General features: G+C 38.9%; 1 long non-coding RNA gene across 1 annotated transcript in view; it reads left to right on the top strand.

Annotated features, from left to right (window-relative positions):
• Positions 1 to 2,176: 2,176 nt before the first annotated feature.
• Positions 2,177 to 27,600, top strand: part of LOC109024719 (uncharacterized) — a 49,597-nt gene continuing 24,173 nt past the window's right edge. Inside the window, exons 1-4 of the long non-coding RNA XR_002004217.3 lie at positions 2,177 to 2,389; positions 15,784 to 15,915; positions 21,379 to 21,551; positions 22,497 to 22,556. This is a non-coding gene — a long non-coding RNA (uncharacterized lncRNA). The remainder of the gene's footprint in view (positions 2,390 to 15,783; positions 15,916 to 21,378; positions 21,552 to 22,496; positions 22,557 to 27,600) is intronic.

Consider the following 27,600-nt stretch of genomic DNA (forward strand, 5'->3'; position numbering starts at 1 on the left):
AACAAATATAAAATCCAGTGGTGTGAGTATTCCTGGAGCATTTGAAATGCAATAAGTATGTCAGTGTGGCTCCAATCAGCAAGTAAGGCATCATAGGAGATGAGGCCAGAAAAGTATCCAGGGGCCAGATCAGAATCAGATCAGGCCAGGTGCAGTGGCTCATGCCTGTAACCCATTATTTTGGGAGGCCAAGGTGGATGGATCACTTGAGGCCAGGAGTTCAAGACCAGCCTGGCCAAGAGGGTGAAACCCCATGCCTACTAAAAATATAAAAATTAGCCTGGCATGGTGGCACACACTTATAATCCCAGCTACTTGGGAGGCTGAGGCATGAGAATCTCTTGAGTTTGGAAGGTGGAGGTTGCAGTGAGCTGAGAGCGCACCACTGCACTCCAGCCTGGGCAATAAAGCGAGGCTCTGTCTCAAAAAAAAAAAAAAAAAAAGGAAAAATCAGAAGATCAAAAGAGGATATTTAAAGGATCTGGGGTCTGGTTTAAGTTGTGGATTTCAGTGCGGTATCCTGATCAAGACTGAGCAGTTTGTAACATAATGGTTTAAGATTGGTAGACACAAGGTCTTGAAGCACACGTTGGTAAATAAACCGTTTAATATATAAATTGTTTTTCAGGAGAGCAGGCTGTTGTCTCAGATAAAGTGACTTGTAGGAATTTCCTGAAGCGAAGACTGAAACTATTTATTGGTTTGCAGTTTTATCATCCCTGGGAAAGGTTTTTTTTGGAACAAATAACTAAGTCATGTTGACACAGATGATCTTAGCTCTTAGTCCTAATTGCTGTGTCATATTGATATAGTTGGATGCATTTCTCACATATTGCATCATGATATGTATAAGTGATTGTCTTAGTCTGTTTGTGTTGCTATAGTAGAAAACCACAGACTAATAGACTGAGTAATTTATAGCAAATAGAAATGTATTGTCTCCTAGTTCTGGAGGCTGGGAAGTCCAATAACAATGTGCCACCATTTGGCAAGGGTCTTCTTGCTGCACCATCACATGGAAGAAGGGAAAAGAGAAAGAAGAAGGCCAAACTTGCCCTTGTATGAAAGGTATTAGTCCTACTTACGAGGGCAGAGCTCACATGCCCTAATCACTTCTTTAAAGTTTCATCTCTTAATACTGTAACAGTGGCAGTTAAATTGCCATATGAGTTTTGGAGGGAACAAACATTCAAACCATTGCAGGTACATTTCAAAGTACAAGGAAGAGACTCCAGTGCTAATACAGTGAGCACCTATGTGAGGTCTTTTCCAAGCATCATCTAATTTAGTCTTTACAACATTCTTGTGTGGTAGGTACTAGGTTCAAAGATTCTACATGAGAAAACTGAGGATCTGAGAGTTAACATGCCTGTCATAGTCCATTAATCTTGCTATAACAAAATACCACAGACTGGGTAATCTATAAATAATAAAAATCTATTTCTCACAATTCTGGAGGCTGGTAAGTCCAAGATCAAGATGCCAGCAGATTCAGTGTTAGGTGAGTGTTGCTCTCTCTGTGTCCAAGATGGTGCCTTCTTGCTGCAGCCACATGTGGCAGAGAGCAAAATGCAAAAGGACCTAGCTAGTTCCTTCCAGTCCTTTTACAAGGCACTAATCCATTCATGAGGGCAAAGCTCTCATGGTCTAAGAAACTTTCAAAGGCCAAACATCTTAACACTGTTACATTGGGGATTATGTTTCAACATAAATTTTGGAGGGCACACAAACATTCAAACCATAGCAATGTCCAAAGTCACATAATTAGAAAGTGACATAACCAGAATTAAAATCCAAGTCATTTTTTTTCTCCAAAGTTCATATACTTAGCCACTGTAAGACACGGCCTCCTATGAACCAAAACAATACGCAGTGTATTTTCAATCTTCAAAGGAAACTTGTCTTAAATTATGGGAAACTTCTTAGTCCTGGTGATAGTTGCAGGAGGCAGCTAAGGGAGGATCCCTGGAGAATCTCCCAACCACCCCACAAATGTTTACATCAGATGCTTTTATGCACATGAGAGAACCTGCCCAGGCCCTTGTCTGGACATGCCCACAATGGACTGGGGGCCGGCCTGCGCACTGGAAGAATGGGGTGGAGCCACCGGGGATTCGTTCCTTATGCAGTGGGGGAGGAGCGTGGCCTCTTCAGGTTGTGTGTGTGGTGGCCTGGCATTCAATCTGTGAGGTGGACGCATGTCGGAAGGACCCCTTTTGGTTTCTTTTTGCTCAGAGCTTTCTTTTAATAAATTCCGCTCTCCTCACCTTTCAATGTGTCTGTATGCCTAATTTTTCCTGGTCTTGTGACAAGAACCTGGATTTTAGCTGAACTAAGGAGCAAAAGATCCTGGATCATTTTGGTGACCCATACTGGTACATGAGGAAAGGTGAGTAAAATGCAGACCAAAAAATGTTTGTCCCTTTTGTTTCTGAGACTTTTTGTCCTTGGACTTCTTCTGAGGGTAAACTGTGCCCCACCTCGTTGCTCTCAGGGGTCAGCAGTGTCAGTCTCGGTCCAATCCAGAATTTCTATGGCATTTTCCTTCTTTTTTTGAGACTGTACTGGCACCTATCCTTTCTTTCACAATATTGGGGGTGTTTCACCCCCACCCCAATGGCTGCAGGCATGACTCCCTGCTCCCCTCCCCTCCCAGGTGGGGCTGGAGCACATGGCCCAAGGTCCCCACGTGGCAGGCTGGCCAGTGTTCCCCACCACACGTCCATGATGTCTTCCCCTCACCTGGCCTCCCCTCCCCTAGCTGAGGGGTCCAGCTCTGTCTGAGCCCCAAGGAAGAAACAGCAATTAAGTTTCTCTCCCTGTTGGAAAAAACCATTTACATAAGAACAAGCAGTTCTTTCCCCAGGCATCTTTCTGACATGATTTGGCTGTGCCCCACCAAAATCTCATCTTGAATTGTAGTTCCCATAATACCCAAGTGTTGTGGGTGGGACCCTGTGGGAGATAATTGAATCATGAGGGCAGTTTCTCCCATACTGGTCTCATGGTAGTAAATAAGTCTCACAACATCTGATGGTTTTAAAAGGGGAAACTCCTTTCGCCTGATTCTCATTTTCTCTTGCCGCCACCATGTAAGAGGTGCTTTTCACTTTCTGCCATGATTGTAAGGCCTCCCCAACCACATAGAACTGTGAATCCGTTAAGCCTATTTTTCTTCCCAGTCTTGGATATGTCTTTATCAGCAGTGTGAAAACAGACTAATACACTTTCCAACTCTGCACTTTAAGCTGTTTTTTTCTTTTCTCCACTAGGCCAGGCATTAACTTTTATGTGACAGGCTTTTTTATTTTCCTTTTAGAAGACGTTTGACTAGGCCAGGATCCCAACCATCACTGTTTATATTCTCTGTAAAGTTTTAATTATATTTTTTTAAAAAAAGGATTTTTGAGGTTGGTCTTAAGCTATACTCAATCTGGTGTGTTTTGCATGTTTTTCTTTACGGTTCTGTCAGAAAGAGGGGTACCTTAGGATGGGATGTAGGCCTAGGATTACATAGGTCCACTGTTCAAGCCCAGCAAACTGGTCAGTGGCAAACTTTGCTGAAGGCCTCCATCTTGTTTTAAATTATTGGGAGTGTGACCTGTAACCACATGGCAGTGCTTTGTTTCAGCCTCCACCATTTACAGTGGTGGCCCAGGTTCAATCCTGGCTTAGGGAATGAGTCCTTTCTGGTTTGATATCTGTGTGACCTTTGCCATTTGTCGATTCTCTTCCCCTCCATGAGCCACCTTGTATTTTCCTTTCTCGGAGTAGTTGGGAGGTTACCTTTGGTAAAGTTCAAAAGCCAGAAATATTGGCCACTTGGCATGGCTAAAGTCGGGTAATAAGGGACTTAAAAGGATTTTCTTAAAGAGCGCTCAGCTTAATTAAAAGTGGACATCCAAGTTATGGGTATATTTAAAAGGACTTTATGGTTTTCTCTTCTTGGATCTTGTTTTGCTGGGAAAAGGTTTTTTTCTCAGTCGACTGAACTCCATTTTGCCTTGCCACTCTTACTGAATGCATGAGAGGTTCTAAGATAATTTCTGATGGCCTGGGACTCTTGGGAAAAATAAAAAAGGTACCACAGATTCAATTTTTGGAGACACCTGTTTTCCTTATGGAGTGCCAGGAATTAGAGGTGTATAGATCCCTCCCAAAATCTGTTTTTGTCTTCCAGCTACACTTGTTTATTAGACCCTAGAAACTACATGCTTTCCTAGCCTTGCTCTTAAAGGGCTCCACCCGGAAGCCAATAATGCAATTAGGAGATTGGCAAAGGAAAAATTTTATAGCTACTGGATCTTCTTCTGCCTGTCTGTGTGGTTATACATGTGTTGTGTGTGTGATGTATATAAAAAAGAGCTCTAATTAATTGACTTAAAGAAGGATAAGCGCTTGGATGAAATATTTTTTAAAGGGAAGATAAAAGCTATGGTACTTTTTAGTTCATGTGACTTTAATCTTTCAGAAATAAAAACAGCCTTAAAGATTATTGGTAAAATGCAGATGTTGTCAAAATGTAAATTTTTGCCTAGGTGTATCACATTTATTGACTTGTGTATGTTGAACCATCACCATCCCTGCATCTCTGGTATGAAACCCAGTTAATGATGGTGGATTATCTTTTTGATATGTTGTTGGATTCAGTTGGCTAGTATTTTGTTAGGGATTTTAGTGTCTATGTTCATCAGGGATATCAATCTGCACTTTTCTTTTTTGGTTATGTCCTTTCCTGGTTTTGGTATTAGGGTTATGCTGGCTTCATAGAATGAATTAGTAAGGGTTCCCTCTTACTCTATCTTGTGGAATAGTGTCAAAAAGATTGGTACCAATTCTTCTTTGAATGTCTGGTAGAATTCTGCTGTGAATCTGTCTGGTCCTGGACTTTTTTTGTTGATAATTGTTTAATTACCATTCCAATCTTGCTGCTTGTTATTGTTGTGTTCAGGGTATCTAATTCTTCCTGATTTAAGCTGGGAGGGTTGTATTTTTCCAGGAATGTATCCATCTCTTCTAGGTTTTCAAGTTTATGTGTGTAAAGGTGTTCATAGTAGCCTTGGATGATCTTTTGGATTTCTGTGGTGTCAGTTGTAATAGCTCCCATTTCGTTTATTATTGAGGTTATTTGGATTTTCTCTCTTCTTTTCTTGGTTAAGCTTGCTAATTGTCTATCAATTTTATTTATCTGTTCAAAAAATGAGCCTTTTGTTTCATTAATCTTTTGGGGTTTTTTTGTTTGTTTCAATTTCATTTAGTTCTGCTCTGATTTGGTTATTTCCTTTATTCTGCTAGGTTTGGGTTTGGTTTGTTCTTGTTTCTCTAGATCCTTGAGGTGTGACCTTAGAATGTCAGTTTGTGCTCTTTCAGTCTTTTTGATGCAGGCATTTATAGCTATGAACTTTCCTCTTAGCATCACCTTTGGTGTATCCCAAAAGTTTTGATAGGTTGTGTCACTATTGTCGTTCAGTTCGAAGAATTTTTTAGTTTGCATCTTGATTTTGTTTTTGACCCAGTGATCATTCAGGAGCAGGTTATTTAATTTCCAAGTATTTGCATGGTTTTGAAGGTTCCCTTTGGAGTTGATTTCCAGTTTTATTCCACTGTGCTCTGAGAGAGTGCTTGGTATAATTTCAATTTTCTTAAATCTATTAGGCTTATTTTGTGGCCTATTGTATGGTCTATCTTGGAGAAAGTTCCATGTGCTGTTGAATAGAATGTGTATTCTGCAGTTATTGGATAAAATATTCTGTATATATTTGTTAACGTCCATTTGTTTCAAGGTATAGTTTAAACCCATTGTTTCTTTATTGATTTTCTGTCTTGATGACCTGTCTAGTGCTGTCAGTGGGGTATTGAAATCCCCCACTATTAATCTGTTGCTGTCTATCTCATTTCTTAGGTCTACCAGTAATTGTTTTATAAATTTGGGAGCTCCAGTGTTACGTGCATATATGTTTAGGATTATGATATTTTCCTGTTGGACAAGGCCTTTTATCATTATATAATATCCCTCCTTGTCTTTTTTAACTGCTGTTACTTTAAAGTTTGTTTTGTCTGAAATAAGAATAGCTACTCCTACTTGCTTTTAAAGTTCATTTGCATGAAATGCCTTTTTTCCACCCCTCATCCTGGGTTGTAAATTCTCTTTTTCCTTGTTATATTTGAAGTTGAGCCCAATCTCTCTCCCCAAATGCAAAACCCCATTACAGTGGTCTCTATACCTATTGCAACAGTTCTGACTATAGTCTGCCTCACTGTTCTTTAACAAGTGTCATGAATAATTTTTATTTAACAATAATAAAATAATACAACATAATAATATATTTTATCTTTAGAATGTGCTAAAAACTTTACATACTTAACTCCTTTAATCTTCACCTTCATCCAGTAGATAGTCATTATTGTTAGTTATCCCCACTATCCAGATAAGGAAGCTGAGGCACTGAGCTTTTAGGTACCTCACCTGGGTCACATAGCTAACAATAACAACAACAACAAAACTTCAAATGGACGTCTGCCAAGGCTCAATGCTACGCCTTCAAAACATTAAATCAGGTGTTATTCAGACATAAAATAATCAGAAACGGAGGTTCCACCCGTAGATATTCAACAAGTTCAAACAAACAGCTGCACTGAACCATTTTTACCTCTAAAAGTGTGGATCACAGGGGCATCTGAACCCTGCATTTCAAGTACAGTTTACAAATGATTTCACCAAGGGTTTTCTAATCTGAATAAAGGAAGACAAGGAAGCTGGGATAAAACACAAAACTTAAATTTAGTAAAAGGGCCACAAAAGGATGCTGTTGAATCCCTGTGGGGTTTCTTTGTGGGTGTCTGAAAATGGGAAGGAGATAGAAGGCAGAAGGGAGCTCTGTGTGTGATATAAATGACCACAACTCAATGTTTAGGAAGACATTCTAAAGGGAGAAACTTCCTCCTGTACGACAAAAGAGGATAACAATAATAGCAAACATTAACTGAGTGCTTACTGCATGCCAGGCACCAAGCATGGTTCTAAGTGTTATTGTTTTTTAATCATTACATGATTTGGTCTGATTTGATCTTCACGACAACTCTATAAGGCATATTTTGAGAAATTAGCCCTGTCTTGTATGGAGAAACACAATGTAAGCTCAAAGGGAAATAATCTGAAAGGACAACTGCTGCATTTACACAAAACAATATTAAGAAAATAAAGATTAATGGCTCTTGCCTATAGATTTCTATTTGTACAATTGCAGGAGAAAAGGGTTTTAAAATTTACCCAAATAAAACTGTACCTATTAGTTTGCAGTTAATTATTGAAAATGAAAGACGATTATATCACACTCTTCCCCAACTCTTCAAATTGGATAGCATTTCTATAAAATGAGTGTTTAGAGATTTCTAAAATAAAAACAATACAATAGAGGAACAACAAAGAAAAACAACTCAAGGTATCTGAATTGTTTCCGGATAAATGAATGTGTTTTTAAGAAATATTCAAGCAAATATTGAAAATAATTCAAGCAGAGAGAGAGAGAAAGAGAGAAATGATATATTTTCTTCTTATAACTATAAATGTGTTATATATGTATAGTGTAGGAGTCCAGAATATGCCACCCCAAAATATGCCTCTTTGGCATAAGGATTATTTTCAGTTGATTATTCTAAGAAACTACAGACACAGGAGAAGCTCTAAAAACAGAGAAGTTACCCTTTTGTAAGAGAAATTCACATCTATTAAAAAAAACTCCATTTGTAAGGGTGTCTCCCACTCCATACCAGAAAGAGAAGGCTTACTCTAAATCACTAGAAACTCTTATCAGTGGAGAAGGTACCTGCTTAAATTTGCATAAAAAATGTTACCCTTGTTTACCATGTTTTTTCTAGTCACATTCCCATAACTGCTTCCCCTCCACACCCTTCTTTCTTTGTTTCAACTGAAGATAGTATTTAAGCCTGAATTCAAAGCCATTTTTTTGAGATTTACTTTTTGCTCTCAGTATCTCCCAATGTATACATAAGACATACATGTTAATAAACTTTTTTGTTTTTCTCTTGTTAATCTGTCTTTTGTTACGGGGGTCTATCCCAACTAAGAACTATGAAGCATAGTGGTAAAAATATTTTTTTCCTCCCCTACAATAAAATGATCTCTTTAGGTTACATTGAAAAACTGACGTGAAGAGATATTCTTCCCATATTAAATCAATCACCATAGACCTTCAAAAGAAAAAATATAAATGGAAGAAAGTTTTATTTTTAATGAAATAAGGAAGGAGCCACACAACAAACTATAACCAAAAAGAATATGTTGGAGCTCAAAAACTGATACCTCAAAATATGACATTTGGTTACGGTGAACTGAAGAAGCTTTAAGGTCCCTCTGACTTTCCTCACTTCCCATAATAGTCTCTCTTAAAGCATAGGATATGCTGGGCACGGTGGCTCACGCCTGTAATCCCAGCACTTTGGGAGGCCGAGGCGGGCGGATCACTTGAGGTCGGGAGTTCAAGAACAGCCTGACCAACATGAAGTAACCCCGTCTCCACTAAAAATACAAAATTAGTCGGGCGTGTTGGCGCATGCCTGTAATCCCAGCTACTTGGGAGGCTGAGGCAGGAGAATCACTTGAACCTGGGAGGCAGAGGTTGTGGTGAGCCGAGATTGCGCCATTGCACTCCAGCCTGGGCGACAAGAGTGAAATTCCGTCTCAAAAAAAAAAAAAAAAAAAGTTGTTCTCTGAAGTTCCTTTATCTGCCTAAAGTCTGAACTCACCAAGGAAAACAATGGATTTTTCTTCCCCTCCCTGTTATCTCATTACCTATTGCAGAAAAGAAGACCAAGAATGTAACCACACCTGAACAGACTCTATAAAATAATGTCTGTCTCTTAGACTCATTCACATTCTAAAGAGAACCACTTACCAGGTAATCTCTGTTCCCCAACCATTCATTCTCTCTAGTAATCCTTTACAGCTCCTCAATAGAATTTCTCTTGTTTTGCAAGGATCCAAGCTCCCATTCTTTCTGTAACTTTAAGATGGTGTATAAGGGCCTGATGTGGTGGCTTACCCCTGTAATCTAAGCACTTTGGGAGGTCGAGGTGAGATTGCTTAAGGCCAGTTCAAGACCAGCCTGGGCAACATAGTCTGACCCTGTCTCTACAAAAAAGATAAAAGAAATAGCCAGGCATGGTGGCATGTGCCTGTAGTCCCAGCTACCTGGGAGGCTGAGCAGGAGGATAGCTTGACCTACAAGTTGGAGGCTATAATGAGCTATGATCACGTCACTGCATTACAGTCTGAGTGACAGAGCAAAACCCCATCTCTAAAAATAAATGATACATTTTAAAAGATAAGCTTATATAAGCTTCTATACTTCACTGGGGGATTGGATCTTCATTCTGAAGGCTCCCTTGTATACACGTTAAATAAATATGTATACCTATTCTCCTATTAATCAATATGCCTTATGCCAGTGATTTTTAGGGAACCTTCAGTGGGCCAAGGGCCTTGCCCCCTACAAATACCAGCCAAATGCAGTGGAACTGAAACCTAAACAGGGATAGATTCCAAGATAGACCTAAAATTCTCCACATATTAAAGAGTATTGTTAAGTATCAATGATATACCATAAACCAAGAAATATTCTAAGTGGTAACTAATTTAATCCTGACAACCCTGTGAGATAGGTAATATTATTTTCCCTATTTACAAGCAATGAAACAGAGGCATAGAGAAGGTAAGTAACTTGCCCAAGATCACAAAACTACTGGTTATTAAAACTGAAGTTAGAACTCTGGAACTTGAATAGAGCACAGAGCTCTCCAAAAAGAAGTGGCAGAAAAATCCCTCACTTAACAAAGAAAGTTCTAATACAAGGCTGGGCTGGACTGAGAGTGCCTCCTTGAAGCCACTCCAACACAGAGCGGCAAGGGAGGCAGCCTTGAACAAAAAAAGTCCCAGAAAAAACAGGTGGTCAGCATGGCAGAAAGAGGCTGGGGGTGGGGGACGGCAACCAATTTGTAGCTGTTAATCTTTGTCAGGAGAAGAAGAGCAAGTGCCAAGTCATCACTCAAGAAGCCTGTGGCACATGGGGCTTTACTGCAAGACTATCAGGCCAGTCTTGTCAGACTGTACTGCAAAATCCATGTAAACCATCTCTGAGACTCTTGATTTAAATCCAAGCAAGCTGAAACCTCATGTTCCCTTAACCACACAATTTTTTTTTTTTTTAGCAAATAAATGATCTATAACAAATGTCTTACAGAATATTTTGAAGATAGTTTTTATAACATTAGGCTGAGGATGGATTACTGACAATTCATAGAGTTGGTTTTGCCTTAGAAAATAAGGTGGTGGGGAGAGAAAACAGTAGAGGGATCCCTCCTTCACTCCTTTAGCCAAAATAAATTCCAAAGATGTGAAATGTTTAAATATAACGAAATGAAATTTTTAAAACCCTAGAATAGAAGATACCATGAGAGATTTTAAACGATAAATTTAGGATGTTTGATCAAAAAAGCTTAGAGACCTCTACAATGTCAGTTAAAAAGAAAAGCATATGTCCCCTTCCCCAGTGCATCTGTTTCTTTAGTGTATTTATTATACATATATATATAAAATATATGAAACATGGATTTATTTATACAATTATAAATAGTCACTCACCACACTCTAACATTTACATATCTATATACAGCTATATAGATATAAAGATATAGATAGATATAAATGTAATCCTCACAACTCTAAGAGGCACACGTTTAGAAACAAGCTGCTCTGTCTTTAAAGAGTTAATGTGTAATAATGCTAAACTACAAATAATGCTTCCTTTCATCCTATATAATGTATATATAGTCATGCATCACTTAATGAGGAGGATATGTTCTGGGAAATGCATTGTTAGGCAATTTTGTTGTAGTGCAAACATCAGAGAGTGCATTTACACAAACCTAGATGGGATAGCCTACTAGACACCTAGGCTATATGGTATAGCATGTTGCTTCTAGGCTATGAACCTATACGGTACATTACTTTAGTGAATACTCTAGGAAATTGCTACAAAATGGTAAACACTTGTGTATCTAAACCTAGAAAAGGTACAGTAAAAATATGGTATTATAATATTATGGGATCATCATCAATATATGCAAAACTATTGTTGCCTGAAATGTTATGTTGTACATAACTGTCTATATGTATATATACAGTCCTCTCTCACTGTCCATGGGAGATTGGCTCCAGGACTTCCTTTAAATACCAAAATTCATGGATGCTCAAGTCCCTGATGTAAAATGCCTTAGTATTTATGTGTAACCTATGCACATCTCCCCATATACTTTAAATCATCTGTAGATTGCTTATAATACCTAATATAATGTGCTATAAAAACAGTTGTTTTATTATATTGCTTATAAAATAATGACAAGAAAAAATGTCTTTACGGACTCAATTAAAAAAAATTCTATCTGTGGTTGTTTGAATTCATGGGTGCATTACCCACAGATACAGAGGGCCGACCTTACATAAAAAATGAACATAAAATATGTAATCTTAGGGTGTGGTGAACCAGCATTTACAATTTTAGGCATAAATCCACGTTTCAAATAGTCTTCTTGATAATCTTGAATATTTTAGGCCAACTTCTTATCAGATCTGATGAGACTGTATGTATTTTTCACCCTGCAGTACAGTTGAACAGAAACAAAGAGAGCATCAAAGGGCCAAGAACAGGAGGACAAACCATATCCTTGTAAGATTCTCTGGCTGGCATGCTGTTATTCATGTAGTGGACACCACTACTGTGTTACAATGTTGCTGACATGGCCTCAGTGACTGTGAGGACTCCCTAACATTCCCTGTGTCACTGAGTTACTCTTTCCAGTCTCAAATTGCAGACCCCCATGATGGAATCTGAATTACTGGTATATGCCTGGCTACCATAGGGCGGAGAGAGGGAGGACAATTTCAGCTTTCTGAATGCAAGACAAGGCTCCATACGAAATGAGATAATCTCAACAATAGGAAGGAATTGGGTGCTATACAGCTGTGACAATGAACATTGTCCATCCACTATTGCATGTCTCAGCAATTCATAGTGGCTGAGAGCATGGGCACAGAGTCAGCAGACTGAGACCAAAACTATCATTTGCTAGTCCCATGACATGACTGCTCTTAATAGGGTTCCACCAGAGAATTAAGCACTAACACTCCAAAACAATTGTTCTATACAATGCATTAATTTATTTCCTATGTTACTAGAATGGTGTTAGTTATACGTTCTTGGAAGAATTGAGAAAATAGTCACTCCAGTCATTTTCTATAGGGCTTAATTATCTCACTGAACCTCTTGTGAGAGAAGCTGCAAGCTTAGATAAATTATTTACTTTTTCTACACCCGTTTTCTCTTTTAATTTCTAAAGTATAGACAAAAATTGTACCTTGTTCATAATTATTTAAAGATAATGTAATAAGCTAAAACATGTAAAGAACTTAGAACAATGCAAGGCACAATAGTAAATGCCATTTCTATCAATATCATATCCATATTTATATTTTTCACTTCTACCTGTAGCATGGGTGCTCAGTAAATAGTTGAGGAATGAATGGATATACGCCTGGGTGAAGATGAACAGTAGTGGTGTGCAGAGTAAATTAGGTGAGACAGGAAGCAGAAAGGCTGTTTGGAACCTGCTTGAATAATAACACAAAAAGGTAAGTAAAGAGGTTTTGAAACAGGGAGACAGCACTGGAAATTGAGAGAACAGAGAGATTATTCCACAAGTCTTGGAATCTGATAGGGTGTGGGGAGTGGAAATAACACAAACTTATGAGCTTGGGTAACTGAGTAAATGGATGGTGGTGTCATTCACAGAAAGAAAAAAAAAACTTCCAGAGAGAGGTGATGAGCTGAGTTTGGAACATTCAGGTAACTAACCTTATAAGTAGTGTGGAAGAGGGGATATTTATTCAAAAAGATTTTCGTTACCTTTTTCCATTTATCTTTTTAACTTTTTTACTTTGTTTAAATCCAAAGGACCTTCCAAGCAGGACTGCATTCAAACCATTCCAAGAAGAGTGCCATATTTGGTGGTTGGGTTGTATGGTTGCAAGTCATAGAAACAACTGTTATTAGCTTAGGAAGAAGAAGTAGAAGGGTGCAGGAATTTATTGTGGTAATATAGGGGGATACTGTGGAAATAATTGGAAAGAATACATTAAAACCTCAGAAAGAGTATAGTTGGGAAAGAAAGCCATCAGGTACCCAGAAAGGACTCTGTCATAGGGTTTTCTTTCTTGTGTTGGCCTCCTTATTCTCTCTCTGCAGACCTGTTATTTCTGCTACACAGTCCACATGCTGAGAGGTGGCCATGTGACTTGTAGCAGATATCAGTGTTCTGCCCAAATACCTTCCAATTCCAATTTGTCTTTTTTGTGGATCCCCTAGCTTTGGTATGTTTTTGAGGTAGAAGATCAGAGGACTTATTTCCTAGTCCAGACCAGATGAAACAAAGAAACTTGCTGGAACCAACAAATGGTGCTGAAAGCAACCTCTAATTGCCCTCATTGCTCATTAGCATAAGACACTCCCATCACCACCATGACACTTTACAAATGCCATGGCAATGACCCAGATGTTACCACCCCTTTCAATGGCAACTACCTGGAAGTTAATGCTCCTTTTCTAGAGATTTTGGCATAGCCCACCCCTTAATTTGCATGTAATTAAAAGTAGATATAAATACAGCTAGCCAATAGCCCACAAGTGCCAACTCTGGGCACACTGCCTATGCATTAGTCCTGTTCCACAAAAAGCAGTACTGGTTCAATAAAAGGTGCTGTCTTTCACTGCTGGTTCATTATTGAATTCTTTCTTGAGAAAAGCCAAGAACCCTCCTAAGCTAAGCCCCAAATTTGGGGGCTAGCCCACCTGCATCCCTTTCCCTCCCCTCCCCAGTATACATTTTGTACACTGGCTTAAAGGGTGAATTTAATTTCCAGTCTCAGTGGTAGCTAATTTGAACCTGATTTGAAATTGATTGTTTTCAAGCAGATACTAGTATGTATGCATTTATTAATAGGCACTGAGTCTCATTTTTCTTCTACTTTCTCTGCTAATCTGTTCATGAAATGTGATTTTCAGCAACCATGTACATACATGCAATGTATTAGTCTGTTTTCACACTGCTGTAAAGAACTACCTGAGATTGGGTAATTTATAAAGGAAAGAGGTTTAATTGGCTCACAGTTCTGCACGGTTGGAGAGGCCTCAGGAAACACAATCATGGCAGAAGGTGAATGGGAAGCAAGACACATCTTACATGGCAGCAGGACAGACAGAGCGATGGAGGAAACTGCCGAATACTTTTAAACCATCAGATCTCATAGGAACTCCCTCATTATCACGAGAATAGCATGGGGGAAACTGACCCCATGATCCAATCACCTCCCACCAGGTCCCTCTCTTGACACATGGGGATTACAATTAGAGGTGAGATTTGGGTGGGGACACAAAGCAAAACCATATCATGCAGTGAGATGAAATGGAATTTGTTTATTTCGATATCCATCTAATTTTTTTTTTTTTTTTGAGACATAGTCTTGCTCCGTTGCCCAGGCTAGAGTGCAATGGCACAATCTTGGCTTACTGCAACCTCTGCCTCCCAGGTTCAAGCAATTCTCCTGCCTCAGCCTCCCAAGTAGCTGGGACTACAGGTGTGTGTCACCATGCCCAGCTAATTTTTGTATTTTTAGTAGAGACGGGGTTTCATCATGTTGGCCAGGCTGGTCTCAAACTCCTGACCTCAGGTGATCCACCTGCCTCAGCCTCTCAAAGTGCTGAGATTACAGGCGTGAGCCACTGCGCCCAGCCTAACTTTTCTTTTTAAATAACATTTATTTTCTCTTTTAGGGCATAGGAATTGTAGTTCACACCTACAATTCTGTTTAGAGGACTGCCAAGAGAGTCTTGGAGTCCCATTTGCTGGGATGTAGCAGAGATGAAAGTGCCTGGGGATTTACATTCCCCCACCACCCCCAAGGCAGTCCTTAGTCAATGATACTTGCTGAAAGCATAGGCATGCCCTGTTTGCTTGTCTCTAATCAGAAAAACTCCAAAATGTAACTCACACTCCAGGGTTCCGTTGCAGGATAAAATTGAGTAATCCAACCTTCTATGGAACTTTTGCTTCCTCCTTTATCCTGCCTTGTTTCCATTAGTGCCTTACTGGTTTTTCCTGTGAGCACTTAATGATTTGATTGCAGTCGTATTCTCATCTCAGGGTCAGCTTCATGGGAACCCAACTGTTATGGCTTGAATTGTATCCCTCAATAAAGATATGTTGGAAATAAAGTCCTTGCAGATGTAATTAGTTAAGACGAGGCAATTAGGGTGGACTCTATTCTAATATGACTGCTATCTTTATAAAAAGGGGAAATTTGGATATGGAGGCAGACATGCACAGAGGGAAGATATACAAGGTGAAGATGGCCCTGTAACTAGAGTACTGCATCCACGAGTTAAGGAATGACAAGGACTGCCGGCAAACACCAGAAGCTAGGAGAAGCAAGGAAGGATGAGAGAAAACTCAGAGCAGGGCCATGACTTTAGACTTCTGGCTTCCAGAACTGTGAGAGAATAAATTTCTATTGTTTTAAGCCACCAAGCTTTCGGTACTTTTCTTACAGCAGCCCTAGGAACCTAATGCATTAATTAACAACAGCCATGTGCCCAAGATTTTACACCTTTTCTCTTTCAGAGCTCAGTACAGACTGACACAAGATTATCTTAGCTCCTATTCCAGATTCTCAGAGTATAGATTCTGACTGGATTACCCTGGTCCTTGAAGTATACCTAGGAGATGGAATAACATTGTATAGGCATCCATGTTGTCATTAAGAGGAAAGAGTTTCCATTAAAACAGGTAATTTTTTGTTCCATGGGCTGCAAAGAGATCTTTCAAATGGCCACTACAAAAAGATTTCTCAGAATGGAATTTTCTGAGAAAAATTGTACAGTCCTAATGCCAAACTAGCATGTATCCAACAAGAAATGATGAAGAAGTTTGATTACTTTTTCAGATTCGGATGATGTTATAAATGTATAGGGTTTCCAAAACATGCAATTTGAAAAAGCTTCAAAGTTGATTAGTGTTGCCATTTTGACTTCCTGATTTGGCTTCTGAATGGCAACAATGCATGCTACAGAATAATGTTAATTCAGAATGAACAACAAATCTTGCTGTGCAGCGGAACATGAAGTCAATTTATGTCAAATGTTGTTGCACACGGATTGAAAATAAACAGAAATCTGATCAGTATATCTATGAATTTACTTAGCAGAACAGTATTTTATCTTTTAAGCCAATTCTAAAAGGGAAAAGAAAAGAGATAGAGTTTCCTTTTCTTTTTTCTTATGATTCAAGCTAGAAGCAGAACATTTTGTACACTGGCTCAGAGGGTGAATTTCATTTCCACTCTCAGCAGCAGCCAATTTGAACCTGATTCGAAGTTGATTGTTTTCAAGCAGTTCCTCGTATATATGCATTTATTAATAGATGAGCACTGAGTCTTATTTTTCTTCTACTTCCTCTACTAATCCAGTTATGAAATGTGATTTTCAGCAACCCTGAACATACATGCAATAAGATGAAATGTAATTTGCTTATTTCAATATCCATCCAACTTTTCTTTTTAAATAACATTTATTTTCTCTTTTAGGACAAGAATTTCAAAGAAGGGAACCTGCATACTTGAAGTTTCTTTGTGAGTGGAAGTAGTGGCTTTCCACTATCCATATATTTGTATATACAAATTTTTGATGATCATTGTCAGTTACCCAGAAATAGACCACAAGATGAGGATTCAGGTGCAAGTTGTTTATGAAGGAAGTGCTGCCAGGAGAATCTTGTAAAAGAGTGAGAAAAACAGGAGAGGAAAGAGGAAGAAGCAAGCAATTGTGTGGTTTTAGGCCAGGTCCTTACCTCAGCCTAATCCTGCGTAAATCACAGCTCAGAGTTAGAGCTGTTTCAAGGAAAGTAGCTGGGCTTTATAACTCCTGCACCAGCCAGTCCTGGAATAAGGGTCACTGGCTTTAGGGTGGGGGTAAAAGGGCAGTTTGTCAACTCCCAGGCACTTCAAACTTTTTGCTGTTGAGGCAAAGCAAACCCAGTAGCCCAAGAGTGGGCCTTCAAAGAGAAACACAGCTGTGCGATTTGAAGGAAAAACACACAGTAACTGGAAAAACGATGCTCTGAAATGCTAAAAGAGACTCAGCAGTATACTTAGTGACATCCCTATGCCAGGTACCTTCCAATTGATTTCATTAGGATAGAAAGTACAGCTTTTTGGTTTACCTTCTCCCCAAGCTTAGACAGCCTGCTTTAGTCTTCTGCACCATAGCCCCCACACTTAGCCCAAACTCCTGGGTTACCACATCTCAGCCTGGACTTCAATGTCCTTGGTCCTCAGTAATCTGGCAGGGTGGATCCAATATAGACTATTTTTTCCTTTTTAACTTGAAATCTGATTGACTTGTGACCCTGGCTTAATTGAAGGCAAAACTTTATCTTTGATAATACTGCAAAATTGAAGTTGCCAAAATTATTATTTTAGACAATATGTTTTAAACATCAGGAAAAATTTAAAGTCTATTTATTAAGCCTTTCACTATGCATTCAGAAATTTCCATTAATAATACCATATTTCCTCAAGTCTCTCTGCCACGACCCTCATGTATGTATTCATTTCTGACGATATCTGAAAAAAATATATAGGTCTGCTTCTACAGCAACCTTCCCCATAGGCTGCTGCAATCAAAAACAATAATCTAGGTGGGCTATAAACACTGCACCTCACCATCACAGTGTCCAAGTAGAATTGTTATAACTTGGCAAGATGAACCCAAGTTTTGTCCTCAGCTCCTCTTTTCTTTCTAGGATTTATACATGCTTGGGAATGTCTGGAATCCTGAGGAGGCAGTCAGAGAAATATCTCCTTATGTGAGAGTTTGATTTGCCTCCTGGGAAGGACTTTCCATGAGGGAAAAAGAGTCAGATGGATAGAATATGGCCAAGGGCAGTGGACAGGATCTGAGGGAAAAGGACAATCTTATCACAATCCAAGAATAAAATCATATTGTTGGTATCTTTCGTGACCGTCTTCTTTAGCTTAACATTGTTTGTGACAGTTGGATATAGCCATTCTGCCTTCGTTTTCCTTTCTATACTTTCTGGATGCAACACAATTTGTTTGTCTAGTGTACCATTGAGTACGTGTAGATTGTTTCCAAAAACAAAGTCAGTTATTTCAGTCCTGACTCAGTCCTCCAGTCCAGCTCCCAGGAGCTCATGCATAAGCCTCATTATGAGGAGGCACTATTACAGGAGAAAGAAAGAGTTAATATGTAAGGACATTGGTGTGACAAGACATCAACCATGTTAGTTCCAGCATTTTTGTTGGTGATGCCAGATAGCATGGCATTGCTGGCTTATTTCTTCTAGCAATCCTAGGCGCTCTTTCTGTCACAATTTATAATCTGTTTATCTAAAGCCACCCCCTTTAACCTAGGAGACAAAATATGTTGTGTTCAGAAAATGCTCACTACATCACAGTCCAAGATTGAGGGCCCTGAGGCAGCACCTCACAAGGATGCTATTAGAGGAGGCCTCAGTGATTTTGAAGATGAGGGCTGGGCACAGCCACCTCTGCTCAGACTTTGTGGGCATGTCAGTGGCAACAGGAGCAGCAGGTCTGTGTGAGTATGCACTGCTAGTTACCACCTTGTGCCTCATTTAACTGCTTGGAAAAAAAAAAGGGAGATGGAGTCAAGGGTAATAAGAAAAATACACAAAGTTTATAAAGTAATTAAGTATCAAACACTTGTTTAAAACTAGTAGGACACTATTTTTACCACCTGTGTTAATAATAATAATCAAACAATGCCTACACCAAAGTACCCTACTATGGTCCCCCTTGCCATCACATTCTTCTCTCGTTCTCCCAGTGACAACCATGGTCTAGCCATCTGTGATGATTATTTTCTTCATTTTCTTTACAGATTTTCAACTTAAGTATGGATTCAAACTACATGACATAGTTTGGCTTGCCTTGCTTTTGAACTTTTACATGAATAAAATCATATTGTTAGTGTCTTTTGTGACTGTCTTCTTTAGCTTAACAATGCTTGTGACAGTTGGATATAGCCATTCTCCCCTGGTTTTCCTTTTCGTATTTTCTGGATGCAACACAATTTGTTTGTCTAGTGTACTATTGAGTACATGTAGATTGTTTCCAGTTATTGGCTTTATGAACAATACTGCTTAAATAGTCTGTATTCAAGTGCACACGTGAAAGAATTTCTCTCAGGTATATCACCAGTAGTCGGATACAATTTCGGTTTTACTAGAGAATGCCGAATTGTTTCAAAAGTGGCTAGACCAATTTATCCTCCCTCCAGCAGTACCTGGGAATTCCTGTTGCTCCATGTCATCACCAGTCTGAATTGTCAGACTTTCAGTGTGTGTTAATCTGTTGAATATTGTGATGTTTAATGTTTATTTCCTTGATTACTAATTAGGTTATCAAATATATTTCTGAGTGCCTTGATTTTTATGCAATTGTAAATAGTATATATTATTTTGAGACAGGGTCTCACTCTGTTGCCCAGGCTGAGAGTCCAGTGGTGCAATCTTGGCTCACTGCAGCCTCTACCTTCTGAGTTCAAGTGATCCTCCCACCTCAGCCTCCCAAGTAGCTGGGACTACAGGCATGCACCACCATGCCCAAGTTTATTTTTGTATTTTTAGTAGAGACAAGGTTTCACCATGTTGTTCAGGCTAGTCTTGAACTCCTGATCTCACCTCAGCCTCCCAAAGTACTGGGATTACAGGTGTGAGCCACTGCACCTAGCCTGTAAATAGTATCTTTATTTGAATTCTATTTTTCTATATCTCTAAGTGCTTTGATTTGTATGCTATTATAAGTGGTATCTTTATTTGAATTCCATTTTCTATTTTTTAAAAAATCAACTTTTGAGATATAATTTATATAATGAGATGCATCAGCTGGGCGTGGTGGCTCAAGCCTGTAATCCCAGCACGTTGGGAGGCTGAGGTGGGTGGATTACCTGAGGTCAGGAGTTCAACACCAGCCTGGCCAACATGGTGAAACCCTGTGTCTACTAAAAATATAAAAATCAGCCCGGCGTGGTGGCACGCGCCTGTAATCCCAGCTCCTCAGGAGGCTGAGGCAAGAGAATCACTTGAACCCAGTAGGCGGAGTTTGCAGTGAGCTGAGATTGTGCCACTGCACTCCAGCCTGGGCGACAGAGTAAGACCTTGTCTCAAAAAATAAATAAATAAGTAAATAAGATGAATCCATTTTAAATGTTTTATTCAATGAATTTTGACAAGTATATGCGCCCATGTAACCACTATCCCATTTCTATATAAATATTCTATAGAAATTCAGAACTTCTTTTATGCCCCTTTTCAAACATTCACCCTTAACTACCATCACTGTGCAACCACTAATCTGTTAGCTTTCACCAGCTTTAGATTAGTTTTGCCTGTTTAAGAATTTTATATGAATATAATCATACACTATGCCCTTGGGATAGCCAGTATCCAAGATGATCCAAAATTATCCCTGGCTTCTGGTATTCATATCTTTGTGTAGCCCCTTCCGACATTGTACCAGTGTTGGTCTGTGTGACCAATCACATACAGCAGAAGTGATTGTATATCACTTCTGAGATTAGGTTATTAAAACACAGTTGCTTCCATCTCAGTCTCTTTCACTCTCACTCTCTTGGATCACTTGTTCTTGGTGAAGCTATGCCCTGAGAAGCCCCATGGGGAGGCACATGTGGCAAGGAACTGAAGCCTACTGCCAATAGCCATATATGTAATTTAAAATGGAAGCAGATCCTTCACCCCTATCATGTCTCAGATGACTGAAAGCTCTAGATGAACCTTCATTGCAACTTTATGAGAGACACTGAGCTAGAACCATCCAGCTAAGCCGCTCCTAGACTCCTGACCCAGAGAAACTGAGATAATAAATGTTGCTTTAAGTCACTGAATGTCTGGGTAATATTATGCAGCAATATATAACTAATATGGCACTCTTGGATTTAGCTTCTTTCACTCAGGATAACATTTTTGAGATTCGGCAATGTTGTTTCATGTTTCAGGAGTTTATTCTTTTTATTCTTGAGTGATATTCCATTATATTACTGTAATAATATTTATTATCTAAATATTGCTCATCATGTAGTTCAGGACATGTTACTCCAAAATTTGACATTTTGTCTTACTGAATATTTTAAGCTGAAAAAACTTGAGAAATGGCATATGTGGTATGGACTTTCTGACTGTTTCCTGAAGCAGGTCATAAAACCTTCCTGTGAGAGGAACCCTCTGTGGAAGAACAGAATATGTCACCCCAAAATATGAAGAATTGTTGAGCTGAAGATGATTAAGAAGAAGCGGATGCAGGAAAGCTCTCTGCTCTCCCTCTATTTGCTTAAAAGCAGGATAAACACTTACAAAGACTAAAGGTATCCTTGCCTTCTGCCAGGAAGAAAAGTGTTAACTGCCAGAGACAGCTTTAGACCCTCATTGGCCTGTAGATGGTACTAGAGAAATCTACATTAACAAGCTTTATTAATTCGCCTTTATCTGCCATTTATTTGCCTTCCCCCAAGTTACTGTCAAAGTCCTTTTCGTTTGTCTTGTCACTTCTCTAAAAATTGACTGTTCTTTATTGAAGATGCTATATAAGCTGTAATTTAAAGACATACTTCCATTTGTTTTTCTCCCGTTAATCTGTTTTTTGTTATAGGGGTCCATTCCAACTAAGAAACTATGGGGGACCAGGCATGGTGGCTCACGCCTATAATCCCAGCACTTTGGGAGGCCAAGGCCGGCGGATCACGAGGTCAGGAGATCGAGACCATCCTGGCCAACATGGTGAAACCCCACCTCTATTTAAAAAATACAAAAAATTAACTGGGTGTGGTGGCATGCACCTGTAGTCCCAGCTACTTGGGAGTCTGAAGCAGGGGAATCACTTGAACCCAGAAGGCGAAGGCTGCAGCAAGCCGAGATCGCACCACTGCACTCCAGCCTGGTGGACAGAGCAAGACTCCGTCTCAAAAAAAAAAAAAAAAAAGCCTATGGGGTTATTTTCCCCCTTCACCTCCCTATATTCTAAGGAAAGAATCATTCTTATTTGTGAAGACAAAAGGACATAGAGGGAAATATGAACTAAATTTTTGCTGTGTCCTCCACTTTACTACCCTTAGCTCATACCCCCTTTGTCTTATATTTCTTTGTGACTCTCCACTCTTCATCAAATATAGTGTTAAAAACACTCAGGTTTAATCACTTATTTGGGTCTTCATTTCCTTATTAAAGCTCTCACGGCATGTAAAGCTTATATTTTTAAAATGTGTATGCTTCTCTTTTGTCTTTTGTATGCTTTTCTCTGTCTTCTGTTACAGACGCCACAATCAGGAACTCAGAAGGGTAGAAGAAAAAGATAGTTTTCCTTCCCTACACAGGTAAATAGAAATGCAATTTTTTATATACATTTGTATTCTACAAACTTTCTAAACTCTTAATTCTAATAATTTAGCTATAGATTCTTCTTGATTTTCTTTCTTGTTTTTTCCTTCAACCTTTAAGCTCTGGGGTACATGTGCAGGATATGCAGGTTTGTTACGTAGGTAAACGTATGCCATGGTGGTTTGCTGCACAGATTATCCCATCACCTAGGTATTAAGCCTAGCATGCATAAACTATTTTTCCTAATGCTCTCCCTCCCCACAACTCCCACCTTCAACAGGCCCCAGTGGTGCTGTTCCCCATTATGTGTCCATGTGATCTCGTCATTCAGCTCCCACTTATAAGTAAGAAAATGTGGTGTTTGGTTTTCTGTTCCTGCATTAGTTTGCTGAGGATAATGGCTTCCAATTCCGTACATGTCCCTGCAAAGGACATGCTCTCATTTCTTTTGATGGGTGCATAGTATTCCATGGTGTGTATGTACCACATTTTCTTTATCCAGTCTGTCAATTCTGGGCATTCAGGTTGATTCCATGTCTTTGTTATTGTGAACAGTGCTGCAATGAACATATACGTGCATATATCTTTATAATAGAATGATTTATATTCCTTTGGGTATATACCCAGTAATGGGATTGCTGGGTCGAATGGTATTTCTGTCTCTAGGTCTTTGAGGAATTGCCACCCTGTTTTTGCACAACAGTTTTGCACAATAGTTGAACTAATTGGCCAGGTGTGGTGGCTCATGCCTGTAATCCCAGCACTTTGGGAGGCCAAGGCAGGCAGATCACGAGGTCAGGAGATTGAGACAATCCTGCTAACACGGTGAAACCCTGTCTCTACTAAAAATACAAAAAATTAGCCAGGCATGGTGTCAGGTGCCTGTAGTCCCAGCTACTCAGGAGGCTGAGGCAGAAGAATGGCGTGAACCCAGGAGGCGGACTTTGCAGTGAGCCAAGATCGCCACTGCACTCCAGCTTGGGTGACAGAGCAAGACTCTGTCTCAAAAAAAAAAAAAAAAAAAAAAAAAGTTGAACTAATTTACACTCCCACCAACAGTGTAAAAGCATTCCTTTTTCTCTACAGCCTCTCCAGCATCTGTTGTTTTTGACTTTTTAATAATCACCATTCTGACTAGTGTGAGATGGTATCTCGTTGTGGTTTTGATTTGCATTTCTTTAATGATCAGTGATGTTGAGCTTTTCTTAATGTTCGTTGGCCACATTTATGTCTTCTTTTGAGAAGTGTCTGTTTGTGTCCTTTGCCCACTTTTTAATGAGGTTGTTTTTTTTTCTTGTAAATTTAATTTCCTTGTAGACTCTAGATATTAGACCTTTGTCAGATGGATACATTGCAAAAATTTTCTCCCATTTTGTAGGTTGTCTCTGCACTCTGATGATAATTTCTTTTGTTGTGCAGAAGCTCTTTAGTTTAATTACATTCCATTTGTCAATTTTTGCTTTTGTTGCAATTGCTTTTGGCATGTTGGTTATGAAATCTTTGCCCATTCTTCTGTCCTGAATGATATTGCCTAGATTTTCTTCTAGGATTTTTATAGTTTGGGGTTTTACATTTCAGTCTTTAATCCATCTTGAATTAATTTTTGTATATGGTGTAAGGAAGGGTTCCAGTTTCAATTTTCTGCATATGGCTAGCCAGCTCTCTCAGCACCATTTATTAAATAGGGAGTACTTTCCCCATTGCTTGTTTTTGTCATGGGCAAAGATCAGATGGTTGTAAGTTTGCGGTTTTATTTCTGAGTTCTCTATTCTGTTCCATCGGTCTATGTATCTGTTCTTGTGCCAGTACCATGCTGTTTGGGTTATAGTAACCTTGCAGTATAGTTTGAAGTCAGGTAGCATGATGCTGTCAGCTTTGTTCTTATTGCTTAGGATTATCTTGGCTATTCGGGCTCATTTTTTGATCTATATGAATTTTTAAATAGTTTTTTTCTAATTCTGTGAAGAATGTTGATGGTAGTTTAATGGGAATAACATTGAATCTATAAATTACTTTGGGCAGTATGGCCATTTTCACAATATTGATTTTTCCTATCCATGACCATGGATTGTTTCTCCATTTGACTGTATCCTCTCTGATTTCTGTGAGCAGTGGTTTGTAGTTCTCCTTGAAGAAGTTCTTCAATTTCCTTGTTAGCTGTATTCCTAGGTATTTTATTCTTTTTGTAGCCATTGTGGATGAGAATTCATTCATGATTTGGCTCTCTGCTTGCCTGTTGTTTGTGTATAGGAATGTTAGCGATTTTTGAACATTGATTTTGTATCTTGAGACTTTGCTGAAGTTACTTATTAGCTTAAGGAGCTTTTGGGCTGAGATGATGGGGTTTTCTACATATAGAATCATGTCATCTGCAAACGAAGATTTGACTTCCACTCTCCCTATTTGAATACCCTTTATTTCCTTCTTTTGCCTGATTGCCCTGACAAGAACTTCCAATACTATGTTGAATAGGAGTGGTGAGAGTGGGTATATTTGTCTTGTGCTGGTTTTCAAGGGGAATGATACCAGCTTTTTCCCATTCAATATGATATTGGCTATGGGTTTGTCATATATGGGTCTTATTATTTTGAGGTCTGTTCCTTTGATACCTAGTTTATTGAAAGTTTTTAACATGAAGATGGGTTGAATTTTATTGAAGGCCTTTTCTGCATCTATTGAGATAATGTGATTATTGCTTTAGTTCTGTTTAATGTGATGAATCACATTTATTCATTTGCATATGTTGAACCAACTTGGCATCCTGGGGGTGAAGCCAACCTGATCATGGTGTATAAGCTTTTTGATGTGCTGCTGGGTTAAGTTTGCCAGTATTTTATTGAGGATTTTTGCATCAATATTCATCGAGGATATTGGCCTAAAATCTTTTTTCGTTATATCTGTGACATGTTTTGATATCAGGATGATGCTGGCCTCATAGAATGAGTTATGGAGGAGTCCCTTCTTTTCATTTTTTTGAAATCATGTCAGTAGGTATGGTATCAGATCTTCTTTGTACCTCTGACAGAATTCAGCTGTGAATATGTCAGGTCCTGGGCTTTTTTGGTTTGTTTGTTTGTTTGTTTTTGTTTTTGTTTTTTTGGGTTGGTAGGCTATTTATTACTGCCTTAATTTCAGAACTCATTATTGGTCTATTCAGGGATTTAATTTCTTCGTGGTTCAGTCTGGGGAGGTTGTATGTGTCCAGGAATTTATCCATGTCTTCTAGATGTTCTAGTTTATGTGCACAGAGGTGTTATTCTCTAATGCTTGTTTGTATTTCTGTGGGGTCAGTGGTGATATCTCCTTTATCATTTCTGATTGCATTTATTTGATTCTTCTCTCATTTCTTCTTTATTAGTCTAGCTAATGGTCTATTTTATTGATTTTTTTTCAAAAAAAAAACAGCTCCTGGATTTGTTGATTTTTTGAACGGTTTTTTATGTCTCTATCTACCTCAGTTCAGTTCTGATCTTGTCTTCTGCTAGCTTTGGGGTTTGTTTGCTCTTGGTTCTCTAGCTGTTTTAGTTGAAATGTGAGGTTGTTAACTTGAGACTTTTCTAGCTTTTTGATGTGGGCATTTTAGCGCTATTAATTTTTCTCTTAACACTGCTTTAGCTGTGTCCCAGATATTCTGGTACATCATCTCTTTGTTCTCATTAGTTTCAAAGAACTTTTTGATTTCTGCCTTAATTTCTTTATTTACTCAGTGGTAATTCAGGAGCAGGTTGTTCAATTTCCATGCAGTTTTGTAGTTTTGTGTGAATTTCTTAATCTTGAGTTCTAATTTGATTGTGTTGTCTGTAAGACTGTTATTTCAGTTCTTTCGCATTCATCGAGGAGTGTTTTACTTCCAATTATGCAATCAATTTTACAGCAAGTGCCATGTGGCTATGAGAATGTATATTCTGTTGTTTTTGGGTGGAGAGTTCTGTAGATATCTGTCAGATCCACGTGATCCAGAGCTAAGTTTGTGTCCTGAATATCTTTGTTAATTTTCTCTCTCAGTGATCTGCCTGATATTGTCAGTGAGGTGTTGAAGTTTTCCACTATTACTTTGTGGGTGTCAAAGTCTCTTTGCAGGTCTCTAAGAACTTGCTTTATGAATCTGAATGCTCCTGTATTGAGTGCATATTTAGGATAGCTAGCTCTTCTTGTTGAATTGAACCCTTTACCATTATGTAATGCCCTTGTTTGTCTTTTTTGATCTTTGTTGGTTCAAATTTTCTTTTGTCAAAAACCAGGATTGCAACCCCTGCTTTTTTCTGTTTTCCATTTTCTTGGTAAATTTTCCTTCATCTCTTTATTTTGAGCCTATGTGTGTCTTTGCATGTGAGATGGGTCTCTTGAAGACAGCATACCACTGGGTCTTGGCTCTTTATCCAGCTTGCCATTCTGTGTCTTTTAATTGGGGCATTTAGAACATTTACATTTAAGGTTAGCATTGTTATGTGTAAATTTAATTGTCATCATGATGCTAGCTGGTTATTTTGCCAACTTGCTTATGTGGCTGCTTCACTGTGTCACTGGTCTGTGTGCTTCAGTGTGTTTTTGTAGTGGCTGGTAATGGTTTTTCCTTTCCATATTTAGTGCTTCCTTCAGGAGCTTTTGCAAGGCAGGCCTAATGGTGATGAATTTCCTAAACATTTGCTTGTCTGAAAAGGATCTTATTTCTCCTTTGCTTATGAAGATTAGTTTTGCCAGATATTAAATTCTGCATTGGAAATACTTTTCTTTAAGAATGTTGAATATTGGCCCCCTGTCTTCTTGTAGGGCTTCCACTGAGAGGTCTGCTATTAGTCTGATGGGTTTCCCTTTGTAGGTGACCTGGCCTTTCTTTCTGAATTGCCTTAACATTTTTTTTCTTTCATTTTGACCTTGGAAAATCTGCAGATTATGTGTCTTGGGATTGATCTTTTCATGGAGTTTCTTACTTGGGTTCTCTGTATTTCCTGAATTTGAATGTTGGCCTGTATTTCTAGGTTGGGGAAGTTCTCCTGGCTGATATCCTGAAGTGTCTTTCAACTTGATTCCATTTTTCAA

The sequence above is a fragment of the Gorilla gorilla genome, chromosome X (genome assembly GCF_029281585.2).
Source record: "Gorilla gorilla gorilla isolate KB3781 chromosome X, NHGRI_mGorGor1-v2.1_pri, whole genome shotgun sequence".
NCBI lineage: Eukaryota > Metazoa > Chordata > Mammalia > Primates > Hominidae > Gorilla > Gorilla gorilla.